The 23,243-nt window shown below is 45.5% G+C and overlaps 1 long non-coding RNA gene and 3 other non-coding genes across 4 annotated transcripts in view; 2 read left to right on the plus strand and 2 right to left on the minus strand.

The window, feature by feature from the left end:
- LOC144698298 (uncharacterized) overlaps positions 1–16,432 on the minus strand; it is a 127,370-nt gene extending 110,938 nt beyond the window's left edge. The window contains exons 1-2 of the long non-coding RNA XR_013580493.1: positions 16,223–16,432; positions 14,679–14,784 (exon numbers count right to left, since the gene is read on the minus strand). This is a non-coding gene — a long non-coding RNA (uncharacterized LOC144698298). The remainder of the gene's footprint in view (positions 1–14,678; positions 14,785–16,222) is intronic.
- Positions 16,433–19,558: 3,126 nt separating this feature from the next.
- Positions 19,559–19,631, plus strand: trnak-cuu (transfer RNA lysine (anticodon CUU)). Its single transcript has one exon. It is a non-coding gene; the product is annotated as a tRNA-Lys (tRNA).
- Positions 19,632–20,804: 1,173 nt separating this feature from the next.
- Positions 20,805–20,876, minus strand: trnae-cuc (transfer RNA glutamic acid (anticodon CUC)). The gene has a single exon. It is a non-coding gene; the product is annotated as a tRNA-Glu (tRNA).
- Positions 20,877–22,561: 1,685 nt separating this feature from the next.
- Positions 22,562–22,634, plus strand: trnat-cgu (transfer RNA threonine (anticodon CGU)). The gene has a single exon. It is a non-coding gene; the product is annotated as a tRNA-Thr (tRNA).
- Positions 22,635–23,243: the final 609 nt, after the last annotated feature.

Below are 23,243 nucleotides of genomic sequence, written 5' to 3' on the forward strand. Positions count from 1 at the left end.
CAGTCTTTGACAATGTTGACCACACCATTCTGCTCCAACACCTCTCCACTGTCGTCCAGCTGGGTGGGGCTGCTCTCTCCTGGTTACATTCTTCTCTATCTAATCATAGCCAGAGAATCACTCGGAATGTCTTCCTTTGCCACTCCCACAGTTACCTCTGGTGTCCCCCAGAGGATCCAGCCTTGGCCTCCTCTTATTTCTCATCAACATGTTCCCCAAAATGACATCAACTGAAAACACGGTGTCATTAATCACATGTACACTGACAGTGCCCAGCTCTACCTCACCACCACCTCTCTCCACTTCTCCACTTTTATTAAATTATCAGACTGTTTGTCTGATATCCAGTGGTGAATGTGCAGAAATTTCCTCCAATTAAGTATTGGGAAGACTGAAGCCATTGTTTTCATTCCCGAGCTACCAACTCCATTCCTCTTCCTCACAACTGTCTGACTCTAAACCAGACTTTTTGCACACGTGATGTCAGGTTTGATCCCGAGATGCGATTCCAACTCGTGTGTGTGTGTGTGTGTGTGTGTTTGTGTCCCGCTGATTTTCCAGTCACACTGATGATTTAAATATTTCCCCACAGACAAGACAAACATTTTTCCTTCCATAATCAGAGGCTGATTATTTATGAATTCAGTGATTCTATAAGATCTTGCAAGATTTTTGGTTTGAGTTTCCCATCTGAAAATCCTCTCCCTCTAATCCCCTGTAAACACAGTTTACAAAAGCCATCACTGTCAGTACAGGGTAGAAATTCAGAACAGACTATTCTAGTTTCAATGGATTATTCTTTCTCCTTTCATTCCCCCAAATCTTTAAATCCCTGTCCCACACACTCCTCCCCCTCTCTGCTCATTGTTCCAGATTCAGTGCCTGGTCTCCTACTAATTCATTTCTCCTCTCCAGATTCTCTCTCTTCCTGTCCTTAAAGTGGTGACTCAGCCTGTGGGTCAATCCCATTCCTTCACTCTACTTCTACCAAATAATTCAACTCAAAACAACAAATCATCTTTAATGACTTGATTCGTCATTTGGATATTTGGAAAGAATCACCTTTTTTCTCAACTGTGGAGAACAGAAAATCCAGTGATTAATTCAGAGCCTCTTTCTCCCCAGGTCTGTTCCAACAAGCTGTGTCTAACTGAGTTACATTGATACAGACTCTCTCACTCAGGAAGTGATCAGATCTCACTGAACTATGACACAAGCTGTGTCTATCTGAGTTACATTGATAGAGACTCTCACTCAGTGAGTGATCAGATCTTACTGAACTATGACACAAGCTGTGTCTATCTGAGTTACGTTGATACAGACTCAATAAGTGATCAGGTCTGACTGAATTACAATAACAAATGCAACAACTTATATTTATATCGAGTTTCTAACAAATGCTTGGTCAAAGAGGTCGGTTATAAGGAGTGTCTGAAAGGGGGAAAGTGAATGAGAAAGGTGGAGAGGTTTAGCGTGGAAATTCCACAGGTTAGGGTCCAGCTAGCTGAAGGCCCGGCCACCAATGGTGGAGTGATTAAAATCGGGGATGAAGGACATCCGGTAATGGTGCTCCATGTATGTGGGCCCCATAGCCCAAGCTCAAAGCCTAAATCTGAACTTTGGGTCATAGTTTGACTGTCCCGGGTCTCAGAGAAAAACAATTCCCCAAATAAACATCTTGTAGGATCTTGGTTTATTGATACCATAAGAAGTTTGGACCAGTTGAGTCCTCCTGTGTACTCGATGGAGATTGACTTTACCAGAGTTAAAATCCTCTGGATTTCAGTGTCAAAACAAGAACATGTTTTAGCAAAAACAAAAATATATAAATACTGAAAAACTGAACAGAACAAACCTGGGGAAATACACAGCAGGTCAATCACCATTGGAAAGTGATAAGTTAGTGGTCACTGTTTCAGGTGGGACTCCTTCAGAATGAACACTTCCCACCACCAGCACCAACCCCCCTCCCCCATCCCCCTCCCTGTGAACTGAACATTCCTTCACCCACTCACCCACCCATTGCACATCCACCCAATGGCTCCCAGCCTGGATTGACATTCAGCATGAACCCAGTGAGAGGGTGAGCTGGCCCACGGGATGTCAGAATGGACAAGAGCTGGAAGTAGTTCCAATCAATGCGTTTTAAGTTTCATTGTTAAAAATGGGAAACTTAATATTTTGTCAAACCCCCATGTGCACACCCTTGGTGAATTACAATTTCTCGCCCAGTCCTTTCCTCTGGCTTCAACATAGTGTATCCTGTGTGGGTTCAGCAGAGGTAGAGACAGGCTGCTCGGGAGATGGGGGCAGTGTGTCGGGAGATGGGGGCAGCGTGTCGGGAGATGGGGGCAGTGTGTCGGGAGATGGGGCAGTGTGTCGGGAGATGGGGGCAGAGTGTCAGGAGATGGGGGCAGAGTGTCGGGAGATGGGGGCAGAGTGTCGGGAGATGGGGGCAGAGTGTCGGGAGATGGAGTCAGAGTGTCGGGAGATGGGGGCAGAGTGTCGGGAGATGGGGCAGAGTGTCGGGAGATGGGGGCAGAGTGTCGGGAGATGGGGGCAGAGTGTCGGGAGATGAAGACAGAGTGTCGGGAGATGAAGACAGAGTGTCGGGAGATGGGGCAGAGTGTCGGGAGATGGAGGCAGAGTGTCGGGAGATGGGGGCAGAGTGTCGGGAGATGGGGGCAGTGTGTCGGGAGATGGGGGCAGTGTGTCGGGAGATGGGGGCAGAGTTTCGGGAGATGGGGGCAGAGTGTCGGGAGATGGGGGCAGAGTGTCGGGAGATGGGGGCAGAGTGTCGGGAGATGGGGGCAGAGTGTCGGGAGATGGGGGTAGAGTGTCGGCAGATGGGGGTAGAGTGTCGGGAGATGGGGGCAGAGTGTCGGGAGATGGGGGCAGTGTGTCGGGAGATGGGCGCAGAGTGTCGGGAGATGGGGGCAGAGTGTCGAGAGATGGAGCAGAGTGTCGGGAGATGGAGCAGAGTGTCGGGAGATGGGCACAGAGTGTCGGGAGATGGGGGCAGCGTGTCGGGAGATGGGACAGAGTATCGGGAGATGGGAGCAGGGTGTCGGGAGATGGGACATGTATACTGTACATGTTTCTCATCTTCATAATTCACAACACTATTCCTGATGTTCATCAGCTGCCTCACTTTCTTTCCCATTAATTCCATTTGCTGATCTATCAGTAATGGAGTTGCTGTCATCTCGAACAAAACTGTTTTCACCACTAAGGCTCCGCTGGTATTGAATAGTCTTCATGACATCATCGCACTGGGACTGGATGACATCATTGCACTGGGACTGGATGACATCATAAGAGTCCATTGTTTCTTAATGACCCACATCAATAACTAGAGGAAATATTAATAAACCTGAGCACATTATCTAGGCTGACACTCCAGGGTGACACTGAGGGACTGCTGCACTGTCAGAGACAGCATCCTTCACATGGAACTTGTGGAGGCTCTGGTCACAATCTTCCAATCCTTCTTATATAGTAGTGGTGTCAAAGGACTGACAGATTGTAAATGTTAAACCCCTGCTCAAAAACACAGCAATTCCAGGACACTTCAGCCCAATTACAGGGATTATGAACAGCAATAGAAACAAACTACAACTGTCAGAATGAACATGGTTCAGTCCTGGATGTGATTAACAGCAGCAATAACAGCAGAATCCAATCCCTGCTGTCACTTGTGAACTCGCTGGTGTCTGAGCAGGTGGGATGACTAAGTGAATCCCTTCCTACATTCAGAGAAGGTGAACAGCATCTCTCCAGTGTGAGCTCGCTAGTGCCTCAATAGGTTGAATGAGTGAATCCCTTTCCACACTTGGAGCAGGTGAAAGCTCTCTCTCCAATGTGAATTCACTGGTGTACACTGAGGTGGAATGAAGGCTGAATCTCTTTACACAGGAAGTGCAGCGGAATGGCCTCTCCTTGTGTGAACTCGCTGGTGTCTCAGCAGGGTGGATGACTGAGTGAATCCCTTCCCACACTTGGAGCAGGTGAATGGTCTCTCCCCAGTGTGAACTCGCTGGTGTCTCAGCAGGTTGGATAACAGAGTGAATTTCCTCCCACACTCAGAGCAGGTGAATGGTCTCTCTCCAGTGTGAATTCGCTGGTGTCTCAGCAGGTTGGATGATTGAGTGAATTTTTTCCCACACTCGGAGCAGGTGAAAGGCCTCTCTCCAGTGTGAATTCGCTGGTGCACTTTGAGGTTCGATGAAGTCCTGAATCTCTTTCCACAGGAAGTACAACTGAACGGCCTCTCCTTAGTGTGAATTCGCTGGTGCTTCAGCAGGTCAGGGCACCCAGTGAATCCTTTCCCACATACCGTGCAGGTGAATGGTCTCTCTCCAGTGTGAACTAGCTGGTGAGTCAGCAGGCTTGATGACCGAGTGAATCCCTTCCCACACTCGGAGCAGGTGAATGGTCTCTCCCCTGTGTGAATTCACTGGTGTGTCAGCAGGTTGGATAACTGAGTGAATCCCTTCCCACACTCAGAGCAGGTGAACGGCTGCTCCACAGTGTGACTGCGTCGATGGGTTTCCAGTTTGGATGGACAATTGAATCCTTTCCCACAGTCCTTACATTTCCACGGTTTCTCCATGGTCCAGGTGTCCCTGCGTCTCTCTAACTTTGATGATCAGTTGAAGCCTTGTCCACACAGAGAACACGTGTACAGTTTCTCCCCACTGTGAATGGTGTGATGTTATTTCAGGCTTTATAACTGGTTAAAGCTCTTTCCACAGTCAGTTCACTGGAACACTCTCACTCGGGTGTGTGTGTGTCTCGGTGCTTTTCCAGTCACACTGATGTTTGAAATCTTTCCCTACAGACAGAACAGACAAACGTTTCTCCGTCCACATTCAAAGATGATAATATTCAGGTCCTGATGAATCGAGTGACTCTGTAAGATCTTGATGTGATGTTTGGTTTGAGTTTCCTGCCTGAAAATACTCCGCTTCTAATTCTCTGTGAAAGGAGTTTACAAGAGCCATCACTGTAAGAACAGGATAGAAATTCAGAACAGACAATTCTAGTTTCTATGGAGCATTTTTTCCTCTCTTGTTCTCCCAAAGCTGCAAATCCCCGTCCCACACACTCTCCCTCCTCCCTGTGCTGAAATCCAAACAGAGTTTTGGACAATTATTTCTGTATATTTTTAACAAATTTCTACAACTGGAGTTGACAATATGTCTGATCATTCAGTTCAGTCGTTGCTCATGAGAAAACATTAATCTGAAACCCCCTGACCAACCATACAGAATAGCAGATGTTAACCTTGTGTCCAAAACTTATTTTGTGGAGATTTAATGAGCGATTATGAAGGTGGTTTGTCCCAATGTCCCAGGGTTTCCTTCCTTCCTTCTCTCCCTCTCTGAGTTAAACCTGGGATCAGTCTCATGGCCCATTCTGGTTCCTGCTTCTCTTCTTGATGACTAATTAACTCCAATTAAACACTGAGAAGACTGAAGACACTGTTTTCAGTCCCTGCTTCAATCTCCATTTCCCAGATACCAACTCCATCCCTCTCCCTGTGAACAGTCTGAGATTAAAGCAGTCTGTTCACAACCTCGGTGTTACACTTGATCTCGGGATGAGCTGCTGACCTCATGTCTGTGCCATCACTAAGATCGCCTGTTTCCACCTCCGTAATATCACCTGACCTCACTCCTGTCTCAGGAGTGTCTCATCTGCTGCTGAAACCCTGATCACTGCCATTTTTATCTCCAGACTGGACCATTCCAACACAATCCTGGCTAGTCTCCCACATTCTACCCTCTGTAACCTTGAAGACATTCATATTTTTGCTGTCTGTGTCTTCACTCACAGCTAGGCCTGTTCCCTGACCTTCCTTGGCTCCCGTTCAAGGAGCAAGTCGATTTTAAAATTCTCATCCTTGTTTTCAAATCCCCCAATGGCCTCCTCTCTTTGGCTCCTGCAGACCCACAACCCTCTATGATATCTGCACTGCTCTAATTCTAGCATTCCCTATTTTAATTGCTCCACCATTAGTGTCCGTACCTTCAGTTCCCTCGACCCCAAGCTCTGAAATTCTCTCCCTCTATCTACCACACTTTCCCCCTTTAAGACAATTGAGTATTAATAAAAAAAAGATATTCTGTTAAAACATTTTATCTTGTACTCATCAGGATGGAGGGAAGAAAACCAAATTTCAAAAATTATCAGTCAGGCTAGTAATGTGTCTCACTTGCACTTGCTAGAAGCTACGTATGTTCATCCACAGGGACCTGTCCTCTGCAGGCAGAAGGAACAAGTCCAGGCACGGGGTCTTTTGTGGAATTAAACAAAAGCAGAGGGGATTACAGCTCCTGGCAACAACCAATCAGAGCCGACGGGCCAACCAATCAGCACCCTTTTCTCATGCAGTATAAATTGTGGTTCCCTTTGAAATTTGGGATTCTTGCGTCTGTCCTGGTGAGTGCAACAGGAAAAGCTTTGACAGCTTGTCTCTTTTTTCGTTAATAATCAAATTCTGTACAAACAAGCGACTATTTAAGTATTTTGGTCACCTCCTTCTGTGTCTGAATGTTATACTTTATTTTATAATTTCCCTGTGAAGCTCACTGGGATGATGTATGATGTTAATAGAAGTTGTTGTTGTTTCTGACTGTTACCCTGATCTCCTGTTTTACAACAACCCATTGATTTCACACCAAACTCTATCTCTGATTTATTGTCCTTCCTGCGGGTCATTCATCCGGGCCTGCAGCCTCTGTAAAGATGGCGCCCACGCATGCTCCCTGTTGCACATCGCCCCCTATAAAGATGGTGACTGCACATGCGCTCTGCTGCTCCTTGCCCCCTATAAAGTTGGCGGCCATTAACTCGGGCCTACTTCCGGAGAAATGGCCTAATCTGTGGTTGGAAGGATGGTTCCTTATTGAGGGTTTAAGACAGAGACCGTGAATTCATAAAGCCTCCCAACTCACCCGCCAGCCTTATCTATGCTCACGGGGTTTTTTTTCCAGCTCTCAGTCCACACTCGGTCTTTGTAAATCCCGCATTTTAAATCCGCTCGCTCCAGCTCTGCTCACGCCTGATTTCACGCTCTGCACATGCTCACAATGATTGACGGCAGCTCTGGACCAATAAGAACAGGGGGCGAGACTGGAGGACCAGCGGGAGCGGCTGTTCCTCCGGCCAATCGGAGTGAATGAGGGGCGTGGCCGAGCTTCAATTGGAGCATGCGCAGCGCGGGTGGGGTTCGGGATGAAGGCGGTCGGGTTGAAAGTCCAGCGGGTGAGAAAGGGCCGAGTGCAGGAGAGGAATGGAGCCGGAGGGTGGGTGGACTGGGAGGATTCACAAACACCCGGTGTAGGACTCCAAACCCGGATTACAAACTCCCGGAGCCCAGTTTACACCGAGTGTTTGGAAACTCCTTTTACAGGGGGTTAGAAGGGGAGGATTTACACACAGCAAACTCCATCCCAGAGAAATGTTTGTCTCTTAATTTCTATCCTGGACTGACAGGGATGGATTTTTTTATAATGTCCTTTGTACAGGATTTTCAATGGGACTGATTTGGAGATGGGGAAATTCAAACCAAACTTCACATCAAAATCTAACAGAGTCACTCGATTCCTCAGGACCTGAATATCATCGGACTTTGATTGTGGAAGGAAAAAAGTTTGTCTGTTCTGTTTGTGGGAAAAGCACCGACATTTTCAAAATCCTGGTTAGACTGCACCTGAACCACTGTAATAAAAATAAAAAATGCTGGAAGTACTCAGCAGGCCTGGCAGCATCTGTGGAGAGAAACAGAGTTAATGTTTCGAGTCAACATGACCTTTCATCAGGACAGGAATACTGTGTTCAGTTCTGGGCATCACATTTTAGGAAGGATAGACTATATTGGCCTTAGTGGGAGAGCAGTGCAGATGTACCTGAATAACAACTGGACTCCAAGGGTTAAATTATGAGGAGTGGTCAAACAAATGCATCAGTGTAATGACAGCACAGAAAGAGGCCATTCAGTCCATTGAGCCCATGCCAGCTCTCTGTAGAGCTGTCCAGTCTGTCTCATTGCCCCGCTGTGTCTTCAACCCCCTGCATGTTTATTTCTCTTAAATGCTGGTCCAATTTAATTTTAAAGCATTGATCATGTCTGCTTCCAGCCTGCTCGTAGGCAGTGAGTTCTGGGTTATTACCACTTGCGTAAAATGTTCCTCCCTGCATTTGCCCTGTATCTATTGCCCATAACCTTCAATCTGTGTCCCCCTAATCCTTGTACCATCACCAAATGGAAACAACATTTTCTTTGTCCACCTTATCTTAACCTGTCACAATCTTGTTCACCTCTATCCAATCTCCCCTCAACTCTAACTCCAAGAAGAACAACTTCAGCTTCACCAGTCTCCCTTTGTAACCAAATTCCCTTTTTCCTGGAACATTCTGGTAAATCTCCTCCGCATCCTCTCAAGGACCCTCACCCCTTTCCTAAAGTGTGGAGACCAGAACTGGATGCAATACTCCAGTTGTGACCTAACCAGAGCTTTATGACGGGTCAGCTTATTTTCCCTGCATTTATACACATTAAATCTGCTTATGAAGCCCACGATCTCATATATTTTGCGAACTTCTCTGTCAATATGTCCTTTCGCCTTCAAATGTGTATGCACATAAACCCCCAGTTCCCCCAGTCCCTTCACACCCTTTAGGACTGTCCCATTCAGTACCCTATCCATTCTGCCAATATTCATCATCTCACGGCGAGGTTTGTATTCCCTGGAATTTAGAAGATTGAGGAGGATTTTCTCGAAGTATTCATGATATAAATTGGAAATGGTGTGGTAGATAGAGGGGAACAATTTCCATTGGTTGGAGAATCCAGGACTGAGGAATATAGTCTAAAACTTAGAGCCAGAACGTTCAGGGGTGAGATTAGGAAAATCTTCTTCAGATATAGTTGGCAGAAGTTTGGAATTCTCTTCCTGAATTAGCAGTTCATGCTTGATCCATGTTCAGTTTCAATCTGGCATTGATAGATCCTTCCTAACACAAGGTATAAATCAAGGGACAGGAGACAAAGGGTCACAGATCAGCTGTGATCTGATTGCATGGTGGGACTGACTCGAGGGGCTAAATGGCCAACTCCCAGAATCATCGAAACTTAGAGCACAGAAGGAGGCCATTCAACCTTTTGTGCTTGTGCTGTCTCTTTGAAAGAGCAGTCGTGTTTATTCCCACACACCCACTTTCTGTTTGTAACCCTGTAAGTTCCTCAATCCCAAATCCCTGTCAACTCCCTTTTAAAAGTCCTGATAGAATCAGGTTCCAGCACCTTTTCAGGTAGAATGTTCCAGATCCTGACAACTCGCTGTTGGTGCAGAAACTGCTGAACTCGATGTTGAGTGCGGAAGGTTGTAAAGTGCCGAATTGAAAGATGAGCTGCTGTTCCTTGAGCTCCCATTGAGCTTCATTGAAACATTGCAGGAGGCCGAGGACAGAGAGGTCAGAGTGGGAGTGGGGCAGAGAATTAAAATGACAAGTGACCGGAAGCTCAGGGTCAAGCTCACAGACTGAACGGAGGTTGTTCCACAAAGTGATCACCCAATCTGTGTTTGGTCTTCCCAACGTAGAGCAGATCACATCGTGAGCAGTGAATACAGTAACTAAACTGCAAGAAGTACAAATAAATCACTGTTTGGTTTCATCTTGCACAACCTTGAGAACAGCCTGAAGAGAGATACTTTACTTTAAGAATAAAGGTTAAAATATAATTACATTGTCTATCTCAGGGTGTAATCCAAAAGCAACACCTTGTATTTACAGGAAGGGTTGTGGGGCTGGAGGAGGTTAGAGATACTGAGGATCCGGTTGACATTGTCTATCTCACCGGTGTCAAATTCATTTTCCATGGTGGCTCTGATCCAATATCCTGACACTGGGCGAGGGCCACATTCAGCAGAATTTATAAAAATGGAACTAGATACAAATAAACTATATCAGTATTTACTGACACCTCGGTTTTATTTATTGTTCCTGCTGCTCCCGGTACCCGGCATCTCTTCGCTTGAACCATCACATCAACACTCGGGGCAAATGACTGGGCTGAGGCCTGTCTCAGATAAAAACACGAGGACCACTTGTCACCACAGAATCATAGAAATTGTAGCACAGAGGAGGCGATTCAGCCCATCATGTCTGTACTGGCTGAAAATGAGGCATCCAGTCTAATCCCGCTTCCCAGCTCTTGGTCCATAATCCTGTAGGTTACAGAACATCCAGTGTATATCCCAGTACTTTTTAAATCTGTGTATTTCTGCCTCTACCACCCGTTCAGTCAGTGAGTTCCAAGACCCACCACCCTCTGGGTAAAAGCATTATTGAACTCCTCTCTAACCCTTCCAATAATTACTTTAAATGTCTATCCTCTTGGTTCTGACCTCTGTAAATGAAATAGGTCCTTCCTATCTGGGACCCTCATTATTTTTACACCCCTCATTATTTTTACACCCCTCAATTAAATCTCCCCTCTCCCAAAGAAAACAACCCTAGCCTCTCCAATCTTTCCTCAGAGTTAAAATTCTCCAGTCCTGGCAACATCTAGGCAAATCTCTTCTGCGCCCGCTCCAGTGTGATCACATCCTTCCTGTAATGTGCTGACTACAACTGGACTCAGTACTCTAGCTGTGCTCTAACTAGTGTTTTTTATAGTTCTAGAATAACCGCGCTCTCACCTTCCATTGACTTCAATGTGATAAAAACTGACAGCTGGAATCTGTCAGCATTTGAAAGACATTTACAAATGATTCGAGGGTTTCTTACAGTTGGGATCTTTCTCTGTTCTGTCCATTCGAGGTGTTAGATTAGAGACTTTATCCTGGGAATGTTCAGCTGTAGTTTTGGGCCGTGATATGTTTCCTTGTTCATCTTGTTGACTCTAAATGATGAATCTTGTGGATTCAGAGACCAGATAATCAAGCTCACAACAGATTGTCTCACGCTGACTTTATTAACAGCACCGCAGTAATACAGACAGGGTATAGTTCCCTGATCCAGAGAACAGGGATAATGTTGGGGTAGACTCCTCATTGTTCGAGTGCCCAAACTGTAAATGATTTAATCATTTCCTGTGGGTCCTCTCCTGACTGAAGAGTTCAGTGTGGGATCGACATGGACATCCATAGAACTGACCGTTCATATTGTTGTTGGTGGTGCTTGGGTTAACTTCTGCAGCTGCGCCACCTCTGACCTTCCTGTGGGCACGTCAGATGTTGAGTTTGGTGTAGATGGTCCTCGAAACACGCTGAACCAAATTTCAGTGCTTGCCTCCAAATATAAACTCATAGAGCACAGGAGAAGGCCATTCGGCCCATTGTGTCCACGCTGCTCACAAAGTTCTGACTACACTAATCCCATTATCCAGCGCTTGGCCCATAGCCCTGGAAGCTAAGGCAATGCAAGCGAATATTTAAATACTTCTTAAATGTTAGAAGCGTTTCTGACTCAACCACCCAAATCATTTACACCCTTTCAGGCAGTGAGTTCTAGACTCCCACTACCCTCTGGGTGAAAAAACAATTCTCCTAAACTCCCCTCTTCGCCTTCTACCTCTTACCTTAAATCTATGCCCCCTGGTTATTGACCCCTCTACTAATGGAAAAAGTGCCTTCCTATCCACCCAACTATGCCCCTCATAACCTTATAAACCACTATCAGGTCCCCTTCGCTGCTCTTGGGAAAACAACCCCAGCCTATCCAATATTTCCTCATAGCTCAGACCCTCCAGCCCGGGCAGTATCCTGGTAAATCTCCTCTGCACCCTCTCCAGTGCTATCACATCCTTCCTATAATGTAGAGACCAGAACACGGCCAGTCGACTGCAGTGTTTTCCGAGGAGAGACGGTCTGCAATGCAGACGTTTGTGAGGCTCTTTTTTAGGTTGTCCTTGTATCGGTTGTACTGACCACCTTGATGTTGTTTTCCCTGATACAGTTCCCCATGGAAGATCAGCTTGGGAATTCTGTGATTGTCCATGTGGGAAACTTGGCCTGGCCATCGGAGCTGAATTTTCTGGAAGGTGGTCTCCAAGCTGTTGAACCCAGCGTGCTGGAGAACCTCGTTTTTTGTGATTTTTGTCCTGCCATCTAATTCTCAGGATGGACCTCGGGTGTCTTTGCTGGAAGTGTTCCAGAGCTTTGATGTGGCTCCAAGAGCAGACCCAGGATTCTGCTCCATACAGCGGGGTGGTCAGGACAATGGCCTGGTAAAGTTTGATTTTAGTTTTCAGTTTAATGCCATGCTGCTTCCAGACAGATAATACCATGGATTTAGACTGGATTGCACAGGAGTTCACGGGATATTCAGCAGAGAACCAGGCCATTCAGCCCAATCAGTCCAAGCTGGTGTTTACGCTCCACTCGAGCCTCCTCCCATTTTTTCTCAGCTAAATCTACCAATGTAATCATCTATTCCCTTCTTTCTCATAGAGCTATCCATTTCCCCCTGAAATGCACCTATTTTATTCACTTCCTGATGCAAATTCTATGCAATTCATCCCTGTCCCGAGAGGATGGATCTTTGGCTCAGTGGGCTAGTGGGAGGGAGGGAAGCAGCAGAGGCAGCTGATCGGATTGTCTCAATCTTAGTGACAAAGAAGCTCCATGAGCTCCTCACACTTGTTGTTGGAGGTGAGGATGGAGGTGACAGGGGAGAGGGAGAGTCCGTCAAAAGAAAATAACTTGTGTTAAAGGTACTAAAAAGACTCAATACACTTTAACACGCTGCACTTCAAAAATACAAATGGCCCCCTATAACTGGGCTGGGGTTTATGAAGATCAACAGAAACTGACCCCAATGAACATAGTTCAGTCCTGGATGTGATTATCAGCAAATCCCAATCACTGTAGTTACTTGGGAACGCGTTGATGCCTCAGCAGGTTGGATGATCGAGTGAATCCCATCCCACACTCCGTACAGGTGAACGGTCTCTCCCCAGTGTGAATTCACTGGTGTACTGTAAGGTCAGATGACCATCTGAACCCAGTCCCACAGTGAGAGCACCTGAATGGTCTCTCGTCAGTGTGAACACGTTGATGGGACATCAGGTTCCCGGAACTTTTAAAACACTTCCCACAGTCTGGGCATTTAAAAGTTTTCTCTCCAGTGTGAACCCGCTGGTATTTCAGCAGGACGGATGGATCAATAAATCCCTTACCACACTCGGAGCAGCTGAATCATCTCTCCCTAGGGTGAATTTGCTGGTGTCTCAGCAGGTTAGATACACTAATGAATCCCTTCCCACACTCAGAGCAGTTGAATGGCCTCTCCCCAGTGTGAATTCGCTGATGTGTCAGGAGGTGGTGTAACTGAGTGAATCCCTTCCCACACTCGGTGCAGGTGAACGGTCTCTCCCCAGTGTGACTGCGTCGATGAGTTTCCAGGTCAGATGGGTAAGTGAATCCCTTCCCACAGTCCCAACATTTCCACAGTTTCTCATTGCTATGACTGCATTTATGTTTTGACAGGTCAGATGATCGCCTAAAGCCTCGTCCACACACAGAACACGTGTATGGTTTCTCCCCGCTGTGAACGATGCTTTTTCCTTCCATGTTCAAAATCCAAAGATATTCAGTTTACGATAAATTGGGCGGCGCAATCAGATCCTGATGTGATGTTTGGGTTTCAGTTTCCTGACTGCAAATCCTCCCCTTCTAATACCCTGTGAAATTGATTTTAAACAGAAAAGAGAGTGAGAGAGAACCCACAAAAACACAAAGGCAGGTTGTGAAATTGAGCTGAATGAATCTGGGAATTTGTGGGGCCGGCACGAGGAAAAAGTGACCATGAAAACTGCTGGATTGTCATAAAAACCCAACTGGTTCACTAATGTCCTTCAGTCAGGATCGACACTGGCCTCTATGGAAAGACAGAGTGAGTGAGAGAGAGAGAGGTAGGTAGCGCAGGAGGCGTAGGAGGTGGATTGTTTATATCTATAACATAAGCAGAACTTTGACAGAATCTTCCAATCCCTCAACCTCCACCCCCAGAAGGACCAGGGTAGCAGGTGTATATGAGCATCATCGCCTCCAAGTTCCCCTTCAAGTCACACACCATCCTGACCTGTCTGACGCACTCCTAGCCGGACTCCCACTTTCAACCTCCCTGTAACCTTGAGCTCATCCAAAACTCTGCTGCCCGTGTGCTTACTCACACCAAGTCTTGTTCACCTATCAACCATGTGCTCACTGACCTACAAAAGCACCGGGTTAAGAAGCACCTTCATTTTAAAATTCTCATCCACTTTTTGAAATTCCATGTTGGTCTCGCTCCTCCCTATCTCTGTAATCCAGCCTCACAACCCTCTGAGATGTTTGTGCTCCTTTCGTTCTGACTTGCTGAGCATTCTGTCAGTTTCCATGGCCCCAAGCTCTGGAATTTTCTCCCCAAACCTCTCTTCCTCTCTACTTCATTTTTCTTCTTTAAGACATTGCTTAAAACCTACCTCTTTGACCAAACGTTTAGTCACCTGCCCTAATATCTCCTTATTTGGCTCAGTGTCAAACCTTGCTTTTAACCTTTCTGTGAAATGCTTGGAACATTGTCTTACATTGAAAGTGCCATATAAATCCAAATTGTTGTTGTTGATTTGGACATATATCACTGTTCCTTCATCATCGCTGGGTGAATAACCTGTAACTCCTTACCTAACAGCATTGCGGGAGCACCTTCACCACACGGACTGCAGCGGTTCAAGAAGGTCAAACATCATCATCTCCACAGGTAACTGGGGATCACAATAGATGCTGGTATCTGTGGAGAGAGACAGAGTTAACGTTTCAAGGTGTGCAGAATGATTTTTCTAAATTCATGTGGGCATCACTGGCTAGGCCAGCATTCAGAGGGCAGTTAAGAGTCAACCACTGCTGTGGTCTGGAGGCACGTGTAGGCCAAGAGTAAGGACGGCAGATTTCCTTCCCTAAAGGGCATTAGGGAACCAGGTGGGTTTTTTATGACAATCATCATTGGTCATCATTAGACTTTTAATTCTAGATTTTTTTTATGGAATTGGAATTCCACCATCTGCCATGACGGGATTTGAATCCGGGTCCCCAGGATATTGCCCTGGGTCTCTGGATTACTCGTCCAGTGACAACACCATTACAGCATCGCCTCCTCCCAGGGAGTAAAAATGGTGCAGAATTTGATGGTCACTATAAGCTCAGAAGTGGAATAGAAATTGACTAAAGGTCAGGAAAAGCAATTCCTGACTATGAAAGATACTGTGGGAAGATAAAGCTGGGAAGCCAGCAGCACATGGTCGGATGTTGAAAACCAAACATCACATCAGGATCTGACTGCGCCGCCCAATTTATCAGAAACAGAATATCATTGGGTTTTGAACATGGACAGTGGTGGAAACTTCGTTTAGACACAATCGACAGAAGTAACAGTAAAATACTAAACATAACTCAAATAGATCCATTATTAGAGACAGGGGAAGTTAAAAGCTGGCAGAGAAGTGATCAGGGAGGGCAGAGGTGAAACAGATCAATGGATGAACATGGATTCAGATCCACAGTAAAGGAGTCACACCAGCCCCAGAGCCATGGAGCCTCTCACAGATACAGAGCATAGAACTAAAACCTCTAAATTGTAGGTAGATGGTGAAAAATAGTCAACTCTGAAACAGTTTCAGTTTTCAACTTTAAACTCTCCTGCTGGATTCTGCAGCTGGAAAGATATCAGAAGCACTGGAGTCAGAGAAAAATCTTCCAATGAGGAAATACCCGGGGAGCGGATAATGTCACCGTGTAATTGTCGATATGTGATGATGTCACCGTGTAACTGTCGATATGTGATAATGTCACCGTGTAATTGTCGCTGTGCCATGATGTCACAGGCACGAAAACAGAACATCTGGATCTGTGCAAACCAGTGATCACCAGACATTGTGAAGGATGTAAGGGTACAGAGGAGATTAACCAGAATGGTTCGATAGATGAGGGGATTTAACTGTAAGATGAGGTTGGAGAAACTGGGGTTGTTCTCCTTGGAGTAAAGGAGATTGAGGGAAGATTTGATAGAGGTGTACAGGATTATGAAAGGTAGTTAAATAAAAGCCGTTCCCATTAGCTGATTATGAAAGGATTAAGGGACAGAGTTTTAAGATTTTGGGAATGGGAATTGCATGCCAGGAAGAGATTTTTTTTACCCAGTGACTGGTAATGACCTGGAACTCAATGCTTACATTCAAAGGCTGATAATATTCAGGTCCTGATGAATCAAGTGACTTTCAGATTTTGGCGTGATGTCTGGTTTTGGTTTCTCAGCTCCCTCGAGTTTGCCCTCCTCTTCTAGCATCCTGTAAATAGAGTTCACAAAATCCATCACTGTCAATCCCGAACATAAATTCAGAAAGGCCAAACGTTTCTCTTGGTTTGAGTTTGCTGTGTGTAAATCCTCCCTTTCTAACCCCCTGGGAAAGGAGTTTCCAAAATCCATCCGTCAGTCCAGGATAGAAATGCACAACATTCTCTCCTCCTGCTACCTGGACCAGGATTACCGCGCATGCGCCCTTCTGCACATTGCCCCCTATAAAGATGGCGGCCGGTACCCCGGGCCTGGCGAAGGGAGAAATCCAGACTTTTTCGGTCCGTTCTCGGCAAACCCAAGACCTTGTTATTTGGGTCTGCAGCCTGAACTGTGTCTTTATGAAGCCTCCCTTCCCACTCCGCTGGCTCCATTCCTCCTCACACACCCACTAAATCTGTTAGTTTGCTCCACTCGACATTGTCTCACCCGCTCTGAACAGCTTCAGTCACAAACCAGCACTACGCATGCTCATGAAACAGACGAAATGCGCATGCCCCACCACACGCAGCAATGCGCACGCGCAAGAAGCTGCTGGGGTGGGGAGAGGGCATATTCTTTCTCGCAGTGAAACCTGGGTCTCCGCTCCGCCATTGAAAAATCATACTGTAGAACAGAAACCTATGTCCTGTAATCAGAATACGATGGGTGACATAGGGGCAAGACATAAAATTGTTGAATCACTTGATGCAGCGGCCAAATTGCTCAGGGCTCAACCACAATTCTCTCCTGGATATAATGATCCTACAGTTAGATCTGAACTCAGTGCAGTCTCAGCAGATGGGGTGAGCTCCTGACTTTTCCCCCTATACGTGGAACATTTCAACCGTGTCATGTTAGTATCAATTCTCTGACTGTGGATCAAATCCTTTGAACTTTTAAAGTTGGAGTGTTAACTTGTGGGAAAACTGAATAAAGCCCTTTGCACACGTGAAGTATCTGAATGGTCTCCCACCAGCAAGACTGTGTTGCTGTGTCAGTAAATGGGATGAGAGTGAATCCCTTTCCAATTCCAGTTGGCGAACAATCTGTTTACAGTGTGAATTTACCTACACATTTTCAGCTCAGACATGATCTTGAAATCAACTGGTAATGGGTTCCACATTCTTAGCACTACATAAGAAAAAGGAGCAGGAGTAGGCCATTCGGCCCCTCAAGCCTACTCCGCCATTTATTAAGATCATGGCTGATCTGATAGTCACCTGAAATCTGCACCCCGCCGATCTCCGATAACCTGTCACACCCTTGCTTGCCAAGAATATATCCACCTCTGCCTTAAAAATATTTAACGACTCTGCTTCCGCAGCCTTTTCAGGAAGAGAGTTCATAAGTTTCACGACCAACTAAGAGAAATAAAATCGCCTCATCTCCGTTTTAAATGGGTGACCCCTTATTTTTAAACAGCGATCCCGAGTTCTAGATTCTCCCACAAGAGGTAACATCCTCTCCAAATCCGCCCTGTCAAGTACTGCTCAGGGTCTTATATGTTTCACTAATCAGGAAAAGAAAAGCAAAGCACTGCAGATGCTGGTTATCTGAAATAAAAACAGAAAATGCAGGAATTCTCAGCAGATCTGGTAGCGTCTGTGGAGAGAGAGACATCGTTTTCATTTCAGGTCAGTAGCCTTTCATTAGAACTGCACCGCATCTGAAATGTTAATTAAGCCTCTCAATCCAAAGATGTTGCCAGATGTGGTCAGGGAGCTCAAGAAGGAAAAGAAAATCCCCTTTGAGGAATAGAATCCAATGCGAATGAAGGGTGAACCAGAGAAAGTCAAGGCATCTTTCCCTTCTTTAAGACGCTGGAACATTGACTCTGATGTTATCAATGAAATTAACTGATCTGCGACAGTGAAAGGATTCTCGTTACTGCACAGCAGGAATTCAAACCTAATATTGGCTTTGGGACAATCAGAATACTTGGTAACAGACAAGACAATGAAAGGCTCGAAGGGAAATGGCACCGGTTGTAGGAGAGCTGGTTCCTGGTGACATGGATGTGTCTAAAGTGGGTGGGATCAAACTGTTACCATGTGTCCACAATGAACGTCTCACTCTTTATTTTTGAAGAGTAAAACTGATAGAGCGGGATAGCTTTCTCGGTAGTGGCAATCTGAAGATTGGACTCACTGACACCCTGGTTAGGATACGTTATCAGTTAGGTTTGTGTAAGTGTCTGTGGCGCAATTGGTCAGCGTGTTTGCCTGTTAACTGAAAGGTTGGTGATTCAAAACCACCCAGAGGGTGAAGGTTTTTACCGTTTCTCCCCCACATCACCAATCATTGCCACGCAGTTCTGGATTGTCATTGGGTACTTGGGCTGCAAGATATCACCCCCCAAACGGTGGCAGGTCTTTTGTTGTCCAGTGAGCTCCCACAAAAACAGCTTCTTTTTAAAATTACGTTTTCTGTCAAATACAATGAGAAAAGATTTGGACCCACTCTGTACCTTCATCTAACACATCAGAAATCCATGAAATTGTTGCAATCACACGAACCCATCAATTATTCTCTCTTCCTCAGCTCCACAGTGAGTGAGACAGGGAAAAGCAGAAAAGCAGCAATATTTCGGCCCCGCACTCTCCAATCACCCGCTGCCAGCAGAAAGCGGCGGGTTACTGCCCATCCCTGGGACGCGAGATACTCCAACCCGGGCCAAACCTCCCAATACACCGAGCACAGGCTCAGGAAAGCGCAGGTACAATATATCCCGGTCACTAAACCTCCTAGTAGCATTTACAGAATACCCGAGTGAGTGAGTCACAAATAAAAGTCACCCAAACGTTCTAATTCCTTTCACTGTAAAATTCCTTCATTTTATTGAAAAGCTGACTGTTGTGAATCTGAAAATGAGCACCATGGGATTTGTGTTACCGAGTGACTTGTTTTCCATTGTTTGTCCGCCAGGTTTGCAATTCAATTTGTGTTGGATAATGAAGTGAACCTGATTTCAAAATGAGGGCAGAAAGGAGGTAAATATTAAATGCAGGAGAAAATCCTGAGGAAAATGGATCACAGTATTTGGAAGGAGGTGCAGCTAAGAAGTGTAAGATGTGAATGATGTTATTGATGATTGAGAGGAATGCATGGCAGCCTTGGGGCTTTTGTAGGCCGATTCCATTCCAAACTTTAAAATTCCGACCAAGCTGAGGTATCAGTTGGAAAGCAACAGGTTTATCCATGTATGTTGGGATACAAAACAGTGTTTACATGTCCCTGGCTAGCTCAGTCGGTAGAGCATAAGACTCTTGATCTTAGGGTCGTGGGTTCGAGCCCCACGTTGGGTGCTGTAATATTTTAAAAATCTGATTAAGAGTCGTACGGTCTGGAAACATTGATCTGTTTCTCCCTCCAGCTGCTGAGTTTTTCCAGCAGTTTCTGTGTTTGTTGCAGATTTCCATCATTCGCAGTAATTTGCTTTTATCTTTTTACTTTTAAATCTTGTTGCTTGAAAAAACACCAACTAATCACTGCGGCTCCTGTGAAACTTACAAGGCAGAAATTCATCACTGAAAGCAACCGACACACGTCAAATTCAAAGCACTTTTATTGTCGCATCTCATTCTGCTCCTGTCCCTGCCTCGCCTCCAGCTCCCTCTGCCCGTCCAGCTCCCAGGTCAATTAGCTGCTCGATGCAGACACAGCCAGTTGGTGGGAATGGGTAAAACTCGTGGGTAAAGAGACACCTGGATCTCATCTTCCTGGTTCTCCCAGATACTGATTACAGGAATGTGCACAGTGCCGATTATCCACAGTCACTCTCCTCCCAGTTGTTCAGCTTTGAATCTGATTTTCACACTGGGTTTCAATGTGAAGAAAGCAGAGCTGTGATAAGCTTATATTGTTCAGCAGATGTGATGCAAGAAGATACATAACAGGCTGATGATAACATTGCTCTTTGGACGTGGTGAGCTCCAGTGAAGGATTGGCACCATTAATGTGTCGCTCAATTAGTCTCGTGACAAATCTCGTGCTGGAAATGACAAGAAAACTCGCTGAATTTGCTCCGTGTTTTGGTTTCAAAAGAGCCGAATACAAGGTAAGAAAGTACATCTCGCTCGAGTGGGTTATAAAATGGCAGAATGACCCGTGCTGTTGGGAAACATAAAATTATAGAAAGTTACAGCACAGAAAGTGGCCATTCGGCCGGGCGTGCTGATTTTAAAGAGCAGTAGTGATTGGATGATCCATCAGGAGTGATATTTGTGCCAGTGTAAACAGGAAGCAGCAAAATTCATACTTCTCCCACCCATATTTTGCCTCACACCAACATTTCTATAGTCAGTGCTTTGCAAACAGCCCTTCTCCTCTCCTCTTCCTTCACTGCCACTCACGAGTATGATGTTTTCCGGCTCTGAGGCAAAACTTAAACTCTCACTCCTCTGATTCTGGTGGAGTTTTTAAACGTTTCCAATCAATGAGTGATCGACACTCGTTTCGACAAATTCAATAAATTGACATTCCCTGACCGGGAATCGAACCCGGGTCGCGGCGGTGAGAGCGCCGAATCCTAACCACTAGACCGCCAAGAAAGTTGCACCAGCTTTTTTTCGATTCGGCTTATCTACGCTGCTTTTGCCTATTGTTTTTGAGTTCAGATCTCTTTCACCACAAAACTGCTTGTTTAGGTTCAAGATAAATGACTTCTTCAGCCAATGAAAACAACAATTGCTGTGAGCTGGAACATGAAATTGACAGTGAGGTGAAATAGTCCCACAAGCTACTCATGTGCAACTTACAATTTCCAAAACCCTCCACCCTATTCGCTGTTGGTCCAATGGAAGCGCCAATCCCGAGTCACTGGACATCAGGGAAACTACCAATAAAGCTTGAGATTTGGATTATGGAGGCAACTTTTGACTTTTTTTTTATTCCCGATCTCCTTCACCAGAGACAACTTTCTCCGACCAAATGGTCTGTTTAGGTTGAACACAAGTGACTTCTTCACCAATGAGAAGAACCATTGCTGTTAGCTGGAACATGATATCGATACTTTCCTCCTTTTAGACAATTCTTAAAGCCTCCCCCTTTGACCGAGCTTTTAGTCATCTGACCAAATATGTGGCTCAGTGTCACACTTTGTTATATAATGCTCCTGGGGAACGCGTTGTGACGTTTCATTAGGTTAAAGGCGCTTTATATATACAAGTTGTTGTTGTTGTAGGATAAATATAGAAAGGGCCAGTCTCCTGTTTTATCTTTCACGCTGATACTTTTCTCACCGACATTTTAACCTGAACTAATGTGAATCAAGTTTGTGACGTTAAAAACGTTTTCACCCCCTCAGGGAACTGAACCTCATTGACAATCACAGAGGAACAGACACAGAGAGATATACACCGAGAGTGACAGAGGCCTAAGGAGAGACACACACCCAGAAAGCAAGGATGTCACCAACTTGGCTGTGTTTGTTCCATTTCCGAAAGCAAATTCCCTGAATGTTGACAAATGAATGGGAATCAGAAAATACGGACCTATTTGGATGGGTTTCCTTCTAATTACTGATAATTAATTTGGTTAAAATCACAAATGGTGAAAACTTTAGTCAGCAGGATTCCAACCCTCGTGTTCATATTTACAACAAACGTTAATCATCGAACTTTCCCTCACTCAAATAAACAAGCTTGGATAATGCTCTTACCAGGTTTCAAACCGCAGCTCCATCATATGTGAAGCGAATATGACCCCACTCGCCTCTATAAACCCTGCGCTGTAAAGATCCCAATATAAATTGTTGTGCGGGAAAGGCGGGCGTGTGGAATTGATTGAGTTGCTCTTCCAGAGAGCCAGCAAAGACACGATGGGCCGAATGACTTATTTTGTCGCCATCTCTGATTTGATAAGAACACATTTGAGCTCTGGAGCAGCTGTTACTCATACCTCAATGTTTAAGGTGATGGATTTGAAATCCATTGGGTTTTCCCCCTGGAGGCTTGAATCTTGCTGACTACAGTTCCCATTATTCCTCATTTTAATCAGGTGCCGCCAACCTCATCCCTGCGGCTCCTGTGAAACTGACAAGGCGACAAGCGGCAGAAATTCATCACTGAAAGAAACTGACACACATCAAATTCTGCCGCTTTCATGTCGCATCTTTTAACTTCCTGTTCTCCATCTCAGACATTTCCAGGCCGGTCAAATGTCATTCATTTGGAACTTTACCCTGGTCCTCGTCCACTGATTATGGTCAACTTTCCATGCATTGTAGTTGGCAGTTGGCCCCATAGCTCAGTGGTTAGAGCACTGGTCTCGTAAACCAGGCGTCGCGAGTTCAACTCTCCCTGGAGCCTGTGGCTAAGGTTTAGCTGATGAAACCAAGTTCTGTGGAAAAGTGGGCGATGGGCTGGACAATGAGAGGCTGCAAAGTTAGATGGGTTAGGTGATTGGTTAGCAAGACAGCAGGAAATGTAGCAAGTCTGAAGTTACTCACTAGGTCTTAAAATTATTTTTTTAAAAAACCAACAAGGCAGCGCATTTTTCAAAAGCTGAGAAAGTTATGTTCTGGTGTTCAAAGAGACTTTTTGTATAAGGAATGCAGAAGTTGCATCAGTCTGTGTAGTACCATTGGTCAGTGCATTCAGCTGTTAACTGAAAGCTTGGTGGTTCAAAAGCACTCAAAGATGAAGCTTTCAATGTTTTCCCTCCCCCCTCCCCCTCCTCCCATCTCATCAAAATTCATTGTCACACAGACCCAGGTTGTCAATGACAGCAAGAAAAATTTCCACAAATGTTGCCAGTTCTGCTGTTCTGCAGTGAATTTCGAGTCAGGGAATCCTCGGTGTCTAAAGCAAATGTGATAACCACAACACATCAAAAACAAGCCCAGCTCCTTGCAAACGACCGAGAATGTCAAACCATGCAGTCTTAGTGCACTTCTGAACCTTGCTGTGTGGAAGCAT

The sequence above is a fragment of the Cetorhinus maximus genome, chromosome 23, assembly GCF_964194155.1.
Source record: "Cetorhinus maximus chromosome 23, sCetMax3.hap1.1, whole genome shotgun sequence".
Classification (NCBI taxonomy): Eukaryota; Metazoa; Chordata; class Chondrichthyes; order Lamniformes; family Cetorhinidae; genus Cetorhinus; species Cetorhinus maximus.